Raw genomic sequence first — 17,148 nt, forward strand, 5'->3', positions numbered from 1 at the left:
GAAGAAAAATCGCCATGTGAGCATGCGTATCCTTTACATGCCTTAGACGGTGACAAATCTACATGAAAGATACAGTTTATAAATTATAAAGATTTTTTTATATGTGTAATTAAGACAAGACAAAAACTGATGGGAAAACAGGTTTCTTTAGTTTTGGGACTCCCAGGGGTGCTGTTTAAATATTGTCCTCTTCATTTCAGTGCACCTTCCAGGATTAACTACATGAGGGAGTTGTGGACTGCTTGGACAAGTTAACGTATTAATGAGCATACAGAGCTGCTAATGATGTAGAAGAGAAAAGTTCCACCATCAGAGCATGTAAATTGCTGATACAGCTGAAGGACTGCTGTATTATGTCTTCAGTCTTCAGTCCACCTTAGAGCATCTGAAAAAGGATTCGTGTTGTCTGGTTGCCTAACAGAGTAGATGCAGTGACACGGGATATCTTTTTCAGTGCTCTTATATGCCTTTTCCCACTGACCGTAACTAACTGACACATAATCAAAGAGTTTTTGTTTATTCCAAAGACTTTTTGTCTACTCGGGCTGTTAAACCATGCTTAATGTCAGTGTAACTTCACTCATCTTTTAACACGATGCCATTCTCTAGAAAAGGCTACTTTCCTCCTAGTATTTACAATGGATAATAATCCTCAGTAACTCATCTCATATAAAACCAGACTGTGAATGGAGCATCTTTAATACAAAAAAACTGTCCTTGCACCTCAAAGAATATTTGGTGGTGAGATTCCTACTGTCTGTTTTGGAGAATGAGGCTTGGTCAAAACAGCTACAAACACAGACCATGTATTTCATGCCAGCATAGCTGCTGAATCTGCTTTGATTTTCCATTCCCTGCCTCACAATAACATACCGGAGTTTAACCTTCATCATATGATTATGTCTGTACTTCTCATGGTAATTAAGTGACCTTCCAGAACAGTGAACAAAACTTTCAGGCTGAGAGATTAGTTCTAAGAGGTGTGAACTGTTCTGTTCATCCTAATCGATGTTAACTCTGAAGCCTTACAGATAGCTTACACTTCAGTCTCATTAACTATTTCACTGCTGATCACTTTGAATGAAAAAGCTTGCTAATGCAATTAAACCCCAAACCTAGCTTCTCCCAAATGACTGAGTATCCCAGACCCACCAGTTCCCTCTTATCTACAGCTTCTATAATGCAATTGTTTGCTGCCAGGACAGGAATCCGTAGGATACTGAAGACCAAGAACAAAACTGTGGGAAAAACACATAATAAATTAAATTTCATAGTAAAATAAATAAAACAAGGGGCTCTGTCCTGATGTTATTATTCACGCTCATACTTAATTCAGGAAATACCTTTCTTAAATGTAAAGGAAGCTGTTGCAGAATTTCCAGGCTCACTCCACAGGAATGGAAGAGCAGCCAGATATACACTACAGCCCAGCATGGGTCCAGCTAGAAAAAGCATACATAGAGCCCTGATCTTAGCCAAGCAGATTAGCACTAAGATAGAGCCAAATCACTTTTGCACTTAATTCCTATTTGCAGCTATTCAAAAAAGTAAGAAGGTGAATTTGTTCCCCATATTTCTGGTGCTCAGCATGTTTAACTCTTGGAAATACGCAGCACTTCATAGCAGTAGTCCCTCTGTTACTTTTTATGCCTTCTGTATAAGGGCTTGTCTCCGCTTGTAAGTTATGCCAGGGTAAAGTCGAAAAGGAATGTGAAGCATCTGAAGTAGCTCCTCATGTAACCCCTCTTACTCAGTAACACTTTTCCACCGCAGATTAAACAGCCTATAAAGCTAATTCTCAGCAGCGCTGCAGTGTCTGCCTCTCGTACCCATCTGAAGCCTGAGCCACCCAAGTGCTAAGTGCCCCAGGAGCAGTCTGAAGTGTTTGGAGGTGCTCAGCCCACCACCACCCCAGCCAGGAATTTGGGGGGTGTTTGCAGAGAAATGACTATACACTAGCCACCCAAACATTCTTTCCAGGTTGAGAAGAGTGTGGTGCTTACGGCTGTGATAAGGTCAGGTTTAGCCAGTTCTTAGGTGGAAAGAACCGAACGGAATGAGCTTGCTGAAATCCAAGCACCGGCTTATGAAATTTCTGCTGGCGCTGCTGGAGCTAGTCAGCATTATATAGTTCGTGGATCACCAGGGACTTTACGATTTGTCTTAGTGTATTTGTGTGCTAACAATAACTCTAGCTGTTAGTTCCACAAGTTCTGTCCTTTGCAGGAAAGAGTAAACTGTGCCTGAAAATCAGTATGTAAAATACACTGTAAGGGAACGGAATAAAAGAGGGCCACACAAAAAAAAAAGACAAAAGGCCATAAGAGATTAATAAAATGTAACTGGTTTCCAAATAGAAGGAAATAAGATTATTAAAATAAAACTTAACTGAAATGAGTTTTTTAAAAATTTTCATATTTCAGATCTGTTGGAAGGTTGTATTTGCTGACAAGTCTGTAGCTTGTTATTTTCTTGTTATTTTCACACTTTTGGGTTTCCATCTCTTTACATCAATCTGGAGAAAGCTTATTAAACCCTTATTTGAATTTTTGTATTTCCTTCTGCCTAAAGCTTTACAATGACTCACATAAAAGTAAAGTAATTTTTTAAAATCCATATATAAAAGCTAGAATAGTAGCCCAAATTTTAGCAATGTATTTCGGTTTTATCAAGCCTTGCTGAGCGAATGATTGGGAAACAAAGTGCTATTTCTCCCTTGAATATTTAGATGAAATGAGTTCATTTCATGGCTTCTTTGTCAGGACCATACTGACACTCCAGCCTGAGAAGTCTGTTTTGCACTTGGGTTCTTTAGGAGATAAGTTGTTTTAATTAACTATTCCCGTATAACTCAGCCACTTGTCAAACTTTGTTCTTTTCAAGTCTTCTTCATCAAACCTCAGTGGAACAGATATTTCATCAACCTGTATGTCCATATTTGTTGTGTTGCTCTCATAGTGGGTAAATGCATTAGGGGTTTGGTGAAATATCAGTCTATCCACTCTGTATCATCTGCATGAGATACATCAGCACGGATAACTTGTTTTCATGTACACATTTTGTAATGAGGAAGTGTTTGAGGAAATTTGGCTTGTCTGCAGTAATGAGGCTGGCTTGGGCAAATGTATCTTGGTTTTTTGTCCAGTTTTTTTCAACCACTGCGCTATTTAGTACTTCACTTGCTGAATGTGCCAAAATACTTGGGTGTTATTCAGATTAAGATTAAGATTACATGGTACTGTTTCTCCATTAAAGAATAATTTCTTTGTTTCTTCAGCTTTCTTTACTAACGTCTTAGCAATGTCAACAGTCTCAGTCAGACTTTGCCATTTGACTAGCAGCAATGTAATGATGTTGTGATATGGAAAAATTCATATTCCTTGGCGTATTCCATGGAAAGTCATCCAAGTTCCATTATCTAAAGTCAATCAGTTGGGATGGTAAGTTGGGTGAGATGCCAATTACTTGGGGTGGTCACTGCAGTGATTTCCAGCAGCTTGCCTGATTTCCAAGAGTCTAAAGAGTTTTCAGTGTTAACAAGATGTCATGGTTCATGGTGAAAAGGCTTATCTCTGCTTTTCTTCACAGTCCTTCAGGAGCTCTGTAGATTTACATTGACTTTTTTTTTTTTGTCACTTGGGCCTCTATTCTAACAGGTTTCTAAAATATTATTTGTCATGTTTGGCCACTATATCAAACAGCCTTTGCTTGTTCCGTAGTAACTTCATTGCATTCCAGCTCTGGACAGTGTGAAAATACGACATGGCTACTGTCATGTATGACATTATCTGGTGTCTTTAACAAATTAGTTACAGAGCTCTTCAGAGGCAAATGGGCCATCCTTCCAAAAAGACATACATGAGCATCTGGTTTTGTGAATTTCTTACAAGTTGTCTAGTATTTCATCACAGATTCTTTTTAGCCCCTGCTCTTAAACTGGCATAGAGGTAGCCTGGTTGATGTTGGCTGTCACTTCTAAATTGCTGTGAGGTCAAGATTCTCGTGTTCTCTGTCCTGTAAGACTGTTCTGGATAGAAAATCTACTAACTGCATATTGATCATTTTCTCATAGTATTCTTCTAAAATATAACACTCAAGCTTCAACAGCAAGCACCAGAGATGTCTAAAAGCTGTTAGCAGAATTGTGTAGAATGCTGTGAAGTGGGCATTTTCCACACAAAGGGTTTCCTAGCTTTGAAAAAGAGATTAAAATTTTCCCCATTTAAGAGCAATTGGAAGTAATTACTTTTCACATCAGATGATACATTTACATGGGTCTGCTATTTGGTGTAACAGTCACAAGTTTAGATTACGACAGTTTGTATCAGAATGTTTGAAATATCCTGTGTGCACTTAAATTACCAGATTATATTGCTTCTTAGGGCTTTTTTAAGACAGATTTTCAAAGAAAAAAAAAGATCTTAAATGAAATGATTACATTGTCCGGGAGTGTTCAATATTGTACCTGATTAAAAAAAAATCCAGTTGTCTGACATGTGGGTTACTGGGTTTGTTGGACTGTGCTTTCAGCTAGACGTATTTTTCTGTGGTAGTGTCACTTGTATTTGAAATGCTGTATTGCTAAAAATTAATACAATCCCTACAGTAATGCAACAATTTAAGTGCTGCTTAAATCACAGCTATTTCTGTCTCACAACCTCGTACAGAATCACACAGAATGATTGAGATGGGAAGGCACCTCCGGAGATCATGTAGTCCAACTCTCTGCTCAGACCAGGGTCAGATGGAGCACTCTTATCAGGGCTGTGCCCAGCTGTGTTTTTAATATCTCCAAGAACATAGATTCCACAACCTCTCTGGGCAACTTCTTCCAGTGTTTGACCACCCTTGCAGTAAAAAGATTTTTTCTTGTGTTTCCCTGGACCCATCAGGGTCCAGGTTGTTTAAATGCTCCCTGAACCAATCCTTCTCCACTAAGCATAAATCTTCCTTGCTCCAGACGTTCTCTCTAGTCTCAGGGACCTGGGATCGCTGAAGGCTGGTCTTCCCAGTAAAGACAGAGGGAAGGAAGGCACTGAGTACCTCAGCCTTCTCCCTGTCCCCAGTCACCAGGTCCCCTGCCCTACTCATCAGTGGGCCCACATATTCCTAATTCCATATTTCTACTAAAAATAGTGAGAGCATGGAGAGGTGTATTTTCTTGGAAAATGTGACCACCTCATTTGTCAATGAAAACTGAGGGCTCTTGAAAAACTGAATTTATTGTGAATGTGATGTCCTGAAATTAAGAACACTAACTGCCAACTTCAAGAGACCGGCAGCAAAGTGTGTTCCTTTCACAGTGTAAAGTATAGCCCTTGGTCAAGCTGCGCTTTTAAAGAATGTAAAAAGAGCCTCTTACAGCATCTTACCTTTGAGGTCACTTGTTCTTTTCATCTGAAGATGCCACCCTACTAGCTTGGGAAATCCTGTGTCACAAAATAGCTGTGGGTTGGCCAGAGACTGTAAATCATGGTTTGGAATTCGGGATGTTATCCAATATGAATGAGACCATTCCCTTTATATAAACAACTTGGTATTTTTTCCTGTCCATTATGCTGGTGCTAAATATAACATACTAATGGGCTCTGTAGGCTTGCAGTGGATTTCTTTTGAGGTTCAATATTTTTTGTATTAATTTATTTTTTATGTATTCCCACTCCTATTCCTAGCAGCACAGCTTGTACCCTCACTCTCAGAAAGAAAGAAAGAAAGAAAGAAAAAGAAAGAGATTGAAAACCATGATTTATCTTCTATTTGAAAAAAAACATCTGCAGACCAAAATGAGCCTCTTGATGCCGGAATTGTCATCAATGATGACTTTGACAAAATGAGCAATACATAATTTGCTAGCTCCCTTGCGAAGCTGAAACAGATTGTTGAATAAAACACTGGAGGAGATGCATATGGGGTGAGTAGACTAGCTTTGAATATGAACACATGCAGGTGGTCGTTTAGTAGTGGTTCTAAGAGGCAGGGCATCCCTAATTTGGAGGGTCATTTGCATTTGGAAATGCTCACTGATAAATAGTGATGTATTCCCTATAGTAAAGCAGGACTGATACTGCCAAAACTACAGTTATTTCTGTTCCAGGGTAACCTGAACAAACCAGACAGCCCAAGGCAAAGTAGAGAGTGGTTTACACTCCAATAAACCTGCCATTAGTGGTGGGTTTGTACAATACAGAATAGTAAGTTTTGAAAAAGTGTTTCCTAAAAAAACAGAAAAACAGAACTTCTTCACTCTCTGGTAAGAAACGATGGATTTATTGTAAGGCGGGCACAGCAGCTGTATTGACTTAAATGCTGTGTAAAATAGGCAACCTTCAAAAATGTTTTGTCACAACCTCCAATTTTGAGTGCAGCCACTACTCTGAATTCTCAAATTGCTCACTCCACTGTCAGTCACTTGACAGAAACTGCAACACAGAAACACATATGTTCCTGTATCTTTCTTACTTCTCTTCTTGACTATGTGTCTGTGTATACTGTTAGATCATGAAAGATACTATTTTTAAAAAATCTAAAGAAATTTTGCCCTGTTTATGTTTAAATTTATGCTACTTTGAAGAAGGGTGGTATATGATCATTTTGACTTACATTCCATTCCATTCATAGCGCTTGCCTGTGTCAGCCAAATTAATTAAAGTATTTCATTAAGGAATTATTAATCTACCCATCAAGAAAGGTTTCTCTGAGATGCTGTTCCTGCAAAAACCTTTTCTTTGTATGAGTTTGAAGCCCTCCATTAGATGTTCTGATTGCCTTCAACACCAATGAGATTAAATGACATTGTGAGCTTTTTGGGACTGAGAACATTCTTCCAGTTTGGACAGAGGATGATATCAGAAGGCCTTACTTCTGACTAGGACCTTCAGATATCAGTGTTCTATAAATAACTAATGATGATGTCAGCTTGGGGGCACTCAGCAACGAGTAAGAGCATGCTGCTCCTTCAGCAATAGTTCTGTAATCTCAGCTTTTAGCATATTACCTCTAAAAGAACATAACTTCCTCTGGAAGCTTCATTTCCATTTAACCAGCCTTGTCCTTTTTTCAGATATACTCCCCTTGACATGTGTAAAGGAAATGTGATCCAATACCCTAATGAAATCTTGTTCAGAATTGTTAATTACATTTGATCAGACACCTTCCTCCATACCTTGGTTAATAGCGTAGATTGGAAAAAATAACAGCCAGATCTGTTATCCCAGCAATTATTGAGAAACGAAAGTGACAATTTGCTTACTTGCCTGAAAGATGAAACAGTAAAACCGTAATTTCAGTCACTTGGCACTGGATTATATATATTGAATCTGGCAGGCACACTTTATGCAACGTCCAAGCAAAAATGACCTCAGGCTTTCATGGACTAAAGCACAGAATCACTCTGCCTACTGACTGCCTGGCTTTTAGGTAACTCCTCCTTTTTTTTTTTTTTTTTTCTCTTTTTTTCTTTTTTTTCTTGGAGTCCATGATAACCATACATACATATAACCAGAAATAAAAAAAAAAAGTGACCTAATGAATATATCATACATCATACAAGTCCAGTGTAGTGTGCCTTGACACTGTGTGTTAATAGCCCATCCTTAGAGAGAGTGGAAAACTACAGTAATTGAAGAAGAGAATATTTGACTCTTGAGTATGACTTTCTATGAACACTATATAATTCATAGTACACTAGAGATATTTTAAATGCAGAACATTGGTGTACAGTAAGTTTACCTCTTTGACAGATGATTATTTTACCACATACTCAGATAGGCAACTTTTACTACTGCAAATGAACAAAGACAAAAAAGCCACAGAGAATTCTCATTCCTCTTTTTCATGTTTCCCCCTTTCTTGAATCTATTCTCCATGCTGTCTTTCAGGTCAAAAAAAGAAAAAAAAAGGCTTCAGGATTAGTGTGAGTCAATTCAGTTTCCTAAGATCAGCATCATCAGATTTTCTTCGGTGTAACAATAAGATGGTTGCTTTATGGACACCTGCCTTTCCTCTACTGGTCTGCCCTCTGAAACTGAAGCATGCACCACTTAACAGTAAATTAACTAAAGAGTTAACTAACCTGATCCTACAACTCCTACCTATGGGAGACGTTCTCAGTTCATTGAACCTACATAAATATTAAACTGTTTGTTACTACAACGGGCTGTGCCCAGTTCTATACATCTAGGTAAATGCTAAAAAAAATACAAATCTTTACCTCAGTAGGAAGCAGAAACTTGAATACATTAAAGAGGTCCTCTGCAGAAAAATGGATCAACAGTACTGCTCAAGCTTTGCACAATGCAGATTCCTTTTAAAGCCAAATGATTCACAAGGCTATACATACACAACTAAAAAAGTTCTCTGAAGATTATCTCATATGGAAATCACAGTACACTCCATTAATTACGCTCTCTGAGGAAAAGAAGGGTGAAATTTGTTATAGAATCAGACCACAAAACAGAAAGTCCCAGGCATCCATTATATAATTTACTCCTGATATAGCATATTAAAATCTGAGAAAGTAAGACCATTTTACTATAAAGTCAGCAAAATGCCCCAGAACTAAAAACCTGCTGCCTGCATACCACTAACGACATCTTCAGTGAACAACTACTCTAACGATCACACTGGTATTAACGCTATAAGAATTTTACAGTGGTTTGTATTTTCACTTCAGCCTCACATAGGCATTTCCGTTGCTCCAGCAGGCGTTTTAAGCTTTGACATTTTGGTGAAATATTAAACCTCCTATTTACACCCTTTCAGTCTGCGACGCGGTACACCAAAGGCACACCTATTAAATGAACGTGCCCTCCTGCTACCCCTTCTCAAATCTGTTTGCTGACCAGGGGAGCAAACACACCAGGCAAGAGTTTCCAGGAGATGGCTGGTGGTGAGGCTGTAGCTTCGGGCACAGCCCTGAGCGAACGGCATTGCCTGGCCCGGGCTTCCCACCGGTGGCCAGGGGAGCAGTGTGACTCCTGGCTTTTAGGAGAAACTTCTAAACCCCAGCACTAGCCACACTGCTTCAGCCAGCAAACAGAAGGACAAAACCAAAGTCCTGCCCTTTCCCCTTTTCCAGACAGGAAAGAAGGGTGAATCTGGCTTGCCCCTAAACGCATGGCAGGGAAATGTCAATTTCCATATTTGTCTTTGATTTCAATGAGAAATTAGTCACCTTTTTGGTTATAGCCCTTGGTGTCAAAGTCCTAATGCTCAAAGATGGGATCACAAGAGGTGAAGACCTGCACTGTCTTCTTGCACAGTCCAAACCAAGGTGTAGCCCTGTGTCAGGACGGGGAACACCATTTGGCTCACTGTGTGCAATTAATTCATTTCTGCAGTGGCATGTGGTGAGCAGCAGTGGAATGGATTTAATGATTTTTGCCATCTCTATAAACTGCCCAGGAACATGCTGGGTACTTTGGTTACCCCTTGAGCTTTTGGACTCACAGCCTTTGCTGTCCTAAGGCTGTATTTTTCCCCCTCACGGCTGGCTGCACAGTGTGGAACAGTTCAAACAGACTGCATTCAGCTGGGTATTTACTTAATTTACTTTTTCATACAACCTCTGATTTTAGCAAAATTATGAATAAATTAGAATTCTACCACATGGCTTGCCCACCAGGACAGCACACGTTCTCCTGCTATTTCCAATCCAATGATCTCTTTCTGTGCTAAGGTTCACACTGAGACGTCAGTGTCTGACAACCGGTCAGCTCAAAGTTCAAAGATCAAATTGTGACTGTGGGGGGGTCTGTTTTGAGAACAAATGCAGTACAGTAATGGGGACAGTATATCCTAAGCCAACAAAGAGAATATTTGTTTTCAGTGCGCTATTTGCTGAGCGAAGTTTTATCCAAATCTATTAAAGAACACAACTAACAGCACTGCTGTGGCTATGAACACCCTTATGCGATTGTTCTTCATTATGTGTTAGCCCTAAGAGGCCTCAGTAGATTAAACAAGCATAGATTTATGGAGGGATGAAAAGATCAGAGATCAATTTATAGGAAAAACAAACTCTCCCCATACCTCCTTCTTCTCAGAAGCAGGTGATGAGCCGCTGTGTAAGGCACTTCAGCTGGGAAGCCAGCTAACAGCAGCATCATGGTATATACCCCACTTAGTACGTCCCACAGATCGTAATCTCAGCAACCAAAATTCGTGATATCACAGCAGCAGATAAGGCTCCCCTTGTTTTTCACTAGTAGACTGGTGGTAAAAAAATGCTCCTGATTACAGTGTTATTTGTTCTGTATCAGAGAGTGGCATGATTTGCATGAGCAAAACCCTCCTTAGCTCAAGCATCTGCTCGATAACCTTCCTAAGTCCACACTGGCCTTTATGCAGCTTTCTTCCACTTACTTTTAGTAGGAAGAAAGACCAGAAGTTCAGAGTAATACAGGAGCTGGATGGCTCAGAACTAACCTTCTCATCCTGTACAAAGGAACACACCTTAAACCTTTATCAAGAGTTTTTAGAGCTTCGTGCTCTTTAGAGAGTTCAGTTTCTCAATGTGTTTTTCAACAGACACTGTTTCTTTGCAGATGTTTTCCTTGTTTTCTATCTAAAAAAAGTTGATCTTTTCTGCTTCTACAAGATATAATTTCTTTTTTTGGAATTAAAGAGTCATCCTTGTCAAAAAAAGAAAAGAAAAGGAAAGAGTCAGAGACGAGAGAGATGCCTAATGCTAGTGAGCATCTAACTGCAGCACTTTCTGCCAACAATAAAGGTATATTTTACTTAAGAGTTCTAGCAGAAAGTTATTTTTGAAATATCTTTTTACAGCATGGCCTGCAGTGAAAGCCTTCTGAATTTATCACCCCGCATTTTTTTTACAGAGCTGTTTCTACCCAAAATTCTTAAAAACAGCTGAGTAACAAGCTATCAAGGTTGTTCATGGTAACAGCGTACATAAAAATTCTTGAATGAATACTTGCAATAGATATATTCAATTTAGCAGCTTATGTTCAGCATGGAAAAGGCAAGGTCTATGTTATGAACCAGAGCATCACTTGTGTCCTCTCCCCTCATCTGCTACCTTCAGAAGAATAAGCCATGAAAGTGTAAGAAAGCCACACCTTATGCTCAGAATAAATTAGTTCTTCCCTTGGTAATAATCAAGGCCAGTCAAAAGAATATGTCCTATTGTCCTTTGATTTCTGGAACTTGCCCAAGAAAATAACCACATATAATGGCTCCAAATGCATTACACAAGATTCAGAGAAGTCTTATCAAAACCAATTGAAGGCTTAAAAATCTTAGCGTCCGTCCCATTCATTCAAAATCTTGTAACAGAGTTGTCCTTGCTTCGTACTGGAAATTGAAGTGAGCTTTGGACCATCTCCCTTACTTGTGAATGTGGACGTATTCACAATAGCTAAAAGGCTGAAAAATCAGTGTTACTGGTGTATTCCATGTATTCCACGACACATAGTGGTGATTGACCTACTTCAATGCTCCTGTGAATATGAATGAAGCATTCTCAAATCCTTAAAATGCTGCCAAACATATATGTGACAGGGCATGTGCCTTTCATTCTATGCCAGGATAGCAACCTTGATCCCCAGGTGTCATAAAGTAGTCTCTAAGACTTGTTACATGCAAGTTTTGCACAACCCCATGAGTAAATTTAATCTTGTCTCAACCATTGTGTTTTACCAATATTAACAATTTTTTAAAAATAATGTCTGGAAATAACAGTAATGATTTTCGAGAGGCTTCAAGAAATGGAAGAATATTAGACAGGTTACACTGTTTACCTCTAAGTAAATATACTTTAATAAATGAATGTTAATACTCTAAAACATGACTATTCTGAAACAATTGCTATGAAAAAGTGTTAAAATCAGCAGTTCTCTCACATCTATATCTTGGAGCTTCCCTTTGAAATCATTCCTCATGGGAAGCTATTATGCTGAAGAAACTTTCTTGAAAGCTGCTCCTACACGAGAGCAAATGCTAAATGCGTTGTGTAATACAACAGTGCAATTACAATGGCAAAAAAACAGACTTCAGTGCTCTCCCATGTATCGCAGCCCCAGTGCTCTCTGTTCTGTGCCACGTCCAGCTACTCATTGCCGGCATTTCTTGACCCCTTCCTGTTTTCAAGAGAAATACGCTTGCAAAACCACCAAACCACCACCCTAGGTGGGATAACCCCGCAGCAAGGGTTCGCCACAGCTATAGCCAACATGTCATTCATGTGGGCTGCCCAGCAAACGGTGCCTCAGCTCTGCCTTTGAATGTCCCAGCTGTATCCCAGAAGCAAAGGTATCTTTCTGAAGCCACTCTCTTTCCCAATTTTGTTGGGAAGCCTCTGCATGTAGCTTGTGAGGCAGCAAAAAAGGGGTCTTGATGTGGGGGGACTTTTCCCATCAGAATTCCTGTGCTAAAATACATTAAAAGCTTTTTCTAGTCAATGACTTCTACCAAGCTTCATTTTGGTTTGTTGTCTGCCGAAAAGACAAAAAGTACAAATATATATTTTTAGTCAAAAAAGGAACTAATTGGCTGCTTTAATGCAAAATCAAACACCTTTTATAATTGCTTTATGTATACATAAAAGTTCCCTGCTAGCTGTGCCAGTGAAGCCTGTGTTTTATCTGCATCATCTGCTTCTTTTGAGATCAGAGGATTTCTGACTCAAACCACATACCCTCTTTCTCAGTATCTCTCTGTACGTATACTACTATTTCCTCTTTCATATAATCTAACAATCTTCTAAAGATGTTATAATTGTACATTAAGCATCTATATTATCTGAGTGGAAAAAAGGTGTAAAAAGATGGGGGAGGGTGGAAATGTTCTATTTCAAAACCATGTTTCACAAAGCTCAGTTAATTTATATCTCTGAAGGTTTCTTCTCTCTCGCCTTCATATATGGGCATCTCAGTCTATTCATCTCTTCTGAAATAACACTGTGGGCTTCCATTATTGTAGCTTGTAAGCACTTAAGACTCCTTATTTATTCTTGGATGCCATTAGGAGGAAAGCAAGCCTTATTATGTATAATGCATTACTATGATTAACAGCTGGAGGGTGAACGCTGTATGTTCTGTCAGTCTTTTTCTGCATGATCCTAGTTGTAAACGTGCTAGATGTACACCTTTATATTTCCTTTCTTGGGAGTGCCAGCATATCCTTCTTACAACCAAAGAACTAAGCATCATTTGACACAAGCATCTGCAAAGAGCTGTTTGGATAAAAGATCCACAACTCACTTAGAGAAAACAAACATTCATTCAGTACAGTTGTCCTAGTAATCAATTATTTTCTAATTAGCCGTTTTCTGTTTACTATAAGGAAAACAACAATTTAACTCCACCTCCTGGTTTCTAGGCTACCATAAAAGGTTAAAATTTGGCATTCTGTAGAGGCTGGTCACAAGGTAGCAATGATCACAAGATGGCAGCAACTAAACTGATTTACAGGGTAACCAAAGATGACTAGAGTTTATCCTAGAAAACAGTAGTAGAAGGAAAAGGAGTTTTGCAGTGCACAGCATTAAATGTTATTAGCTATACAAGTCCTAGGATCTATGCCGCATGGAAGCAGGAGTGAGCAAGCCAGGTAGAGCATCAAGGCATTGCCCAAGCCTGCAGGGATGCAATTAGGAAGGCCAAAGCTCTGCTGAAGTTGAAACTAGTAAGCAATCTGAAAGACAAAAAGAAAAGCTTCTAGAGCATGTTATCAGAAAAAGTAAAGCAAAGGAAAACATGAGCACACTGTGGGGCTGAGGCCCTAGCGACAGCAAAAAGGATGAGATACTCAATGTTTTCTCTGCCTCAGCTTTTACTGATGAAGTCTGCACATACACCTCTTGGTTTTTTAAGTCTTGTGAGAGACTGCAGGAGTGAGGCATTACATGAAACAGAGAAAGATAGACTTAGCAACCACTTTAGCAAATTGGACATCTATGGGATGGGATGCTGTGGGTGCCATTGGTGTTGTTGGAGCTGGACAATGTCATTGCAAGGTCACTGTCTGCCATCTGCAAAAGGTTGCGGCACTCAGAGGAAGGTCCTGATGTGTGGAATAAGGCAAATACCACATGTCTCTTTCACAAGAGCAAGAAGGAGGATCTGAGGAACAACAGAGTAGTCATCCTAATCTCGGTTTCCAGGAAAGCAGTGGAAGCAAAATCTCCTGGAAGCTACGTTCAACAACATGAAGGACCAGAAGGTGAGTCGGAACAGCCAGCATGGATTTACCAAGGGCAGCTCATGCCTGACCAACCTCAAAAAGACTAAATGTCCTGTATGCAGTATTGTGCAGATGTGGTCATACTGCTTTGCACTGAGGGCTGGAGCAGTTACAACCATTTCAGGTAAATGGACAGTGCTCCAGGGTACAGTGTCTATAAAGCAGCACGTGCCTTAGACTTCCTTGCCTTGCAGTCAACTGAGACTGTGAAGGACAGTGACTCTGTTTGGTGTCTATGGCTACTTGTCTGGCAAACCCCATAAAACATGGTTTAGAATATGGTTTAAAATGGGGCTGGTACTTGGTCCTGCTTAGTTTAGCTTGTTATATTTTGTTTTGAAGGAAATTGTAAAGTGGTTCTGCATCTTTGGTAAATTTATTCAATTTTTTGTGATATAATGTGATCAGGCAAAGAAGCAACATCTAAGCACTTCACATATGCCTCTGCACTCACTATGGTTTTCAGTTGTCATGCCCAGACATTTTCAAATGTGTGCCATAGGCTTCATATCCACACCTGGACTAATTGTTCTGCAATGAAGAACAGCAGTTCTGTTCTTCTGTTCTGCAATGAAGAATGAGCAGTTAACCTCAGCCTTGTCATCTGGTGGTGGTTTTACTTTACACTTCTAAGGAAAATAAAAGGGAAAGGCTGAGTGAGCTGGTTGTTCCTTCCCCTGCAAAGACTTCCTTTGTAGGTCTTTCCAGCTTGGGTGACTTCAGCCGATTCATACGCCTTAGCAGGTATCTCTAGTTCCTCATTCATACCCTGTTGGTATACCTGTGCCCCTCCAGGTCTGCTGTTGTGAATAAACGCTCTGTGCAGATGTACAGCTGTAGAGTTGCTGGAAAGCCTGGAAACACATGGTTATTTTCCACTAGTCTTTGGAAACATTTCTTTATTTAATGAAAGTTAAGAACCTTGGCATTTTCAGATTTTTATTCAAGTGGACACTTTATAACTCTTCATTTCTTATCAACAGTCACTTTCCAAATCTGTTATTGCAAATTTGTAGACTTTGGTTAATCTAAAGGGCAGTTAGAAAAAAGTTCAGTTCAGACAGATCTTAAACAATTTCCAGCTTATGAAAGGAGTTAACTCTATTAGACAGTATGCAATCTAACACTTTTCTGGCTCTCCAAATGATGGAACAAAGCTGTTATTTTTAGTATTTTTGTGTGGCTGTGCCCAAAATATTCCTATAGAAATTAGGGAACGATTTGCAATAATATCAATACTGTAAATGCAATAATACTTTGTAATCTTCCATTTCTAGATCTTCCTCCCTGCCCAGCATCCCACAGCAAATGACAATCGATACAAAGCTAAACTCAGCATTGTTATGTCTGCCAAGTGATGGCCAGACGCAGGGGCAGACCTATCCAATTTAGGGACTCTCCAATCTAGTGGTACAACTCTGTGTGTATTCATCCTTCACATTCCTGCAGGAGCAACTCAAAACAGAGCCGTCAGCTGACTGAACCCTGCTCTTGCTTGATGCCAAGGAGAGTTTTGACACTGATTTCAGAGGGGACATGCTTGAAGTTTAACATATGAGGAAAAAAAATTCAAGGTTGGATTTTTTGAGAAACAACAAAGAACATTCTATTCTCAGCCCAGATCCATGATCTTGTTATATATTAGGAGTCCCAAGCCACAAAACTACACACAAACCACCTGACGTGACTAGGTATGTAACCTCAAATTCCTAAGGAGATGAAAAATAGGTGGGATTGCCCACCCTCTGAAGGAATTTCTGTACTGGGATTCAATATGACTAATTTGCTAGTGCCTAGATCTCAGAGAGGTATTTTTCAGGTGACTTACAAAACACGCTGCCAGTTCATGACCCAAAAGAATGAAACTCACAGAAATCTGCACTTTCCTAATGGTTGTGCCCTACAGGCCCTGTCTGTACACTTAACTAGTGTAAATCAGTATCATCTTTGAAGCCAATAGGGTCTATAACGATTTATACTAGCTAAGGATTTTGGTTATGATCAGTAGCACGTAAAAGGCATTCATTTAAAAAATGACAAACAAAGATTTAATATTTTGAGTGACTGAAGTGGTTTTTCCATTCTTGCGCAAGAAACTTTAGAATAGGGAGAGCATAACCAAAATCTCCATTACAATAACCCTTACATGAGATTACAGTGTCATGGTCTATCATCAGAGGTGTCACTGCTACTCCACTGAAAAAATTCAGGATTCATTCACCTTGAAAAACACCCCTTACCCAGCAGGATGCTTACACTACACAAAATGAAAGTGTGTTTAACTAATTGATTCACTATACACAAAGAACCAATGCAATGATTATAAAAAAGGTCTTTTGTATACCGAGCAGAGCTAGCGAAGGTAAGAAACAGGACAGCAGCATTCATAAATGTCTAAAGGCACTGAAGAGCTTTATCAGTGAATTCAGTTAACAAACGACATAGTAAATAATTCCTGAAGTTGTAAAGCATGCAGCTCTCTTTCCAAGTTAGGCTTATAAAACATAGAACTGCTGAGTGATATTTCTCCACTGGTTAAAGGACAACAGCATGAGGCCCTCCAGTCCTCAGAAGAAAAACAAGAATAGATGTGACTGTGGAAAAGGAGCAAAGCAGGTCTCCTGCCTGGTGAACCATGCCCCAAGACTACTGAAACTACCAGAGGACTACCAAGCACCTGAGCTTCTGCAGGAAAGGCAGAGAGGAAGGCTCTATTCTCACAGTTTCCAGTATTAAGATTTTAAATTTGATGGAAGGAAAAGGGTTTGGGACTTATTTTTCTCAATCCTGACCTCACAGGTGCAATTATATGCAATGAGAGGGAAGAATGAGGATAAAACACCCAAATTCAGTTAGTAGTACTTCAAACCAATTTTTTACAACTAGAACTAATATTACAAAGTCCAATGCAAAGGCAGCAAACCACTAGGGTAGGACCATGATTTC

This window comes from Nyctibius grandis, chromosome 6 (assembly GCF_013368605.1).
Source record: "Nyctibius grandis isolate bNycGra1 chromosome 6, bNycGra1.pri, whole genome shotgun sequence".
Classification (NCBI taxonomy): Eukaryota; Metazoa; Chordata; class Aves; order Nyctibiiformes; family Nyctibiidae; genus Nyctibius; species Nyctibius grandis.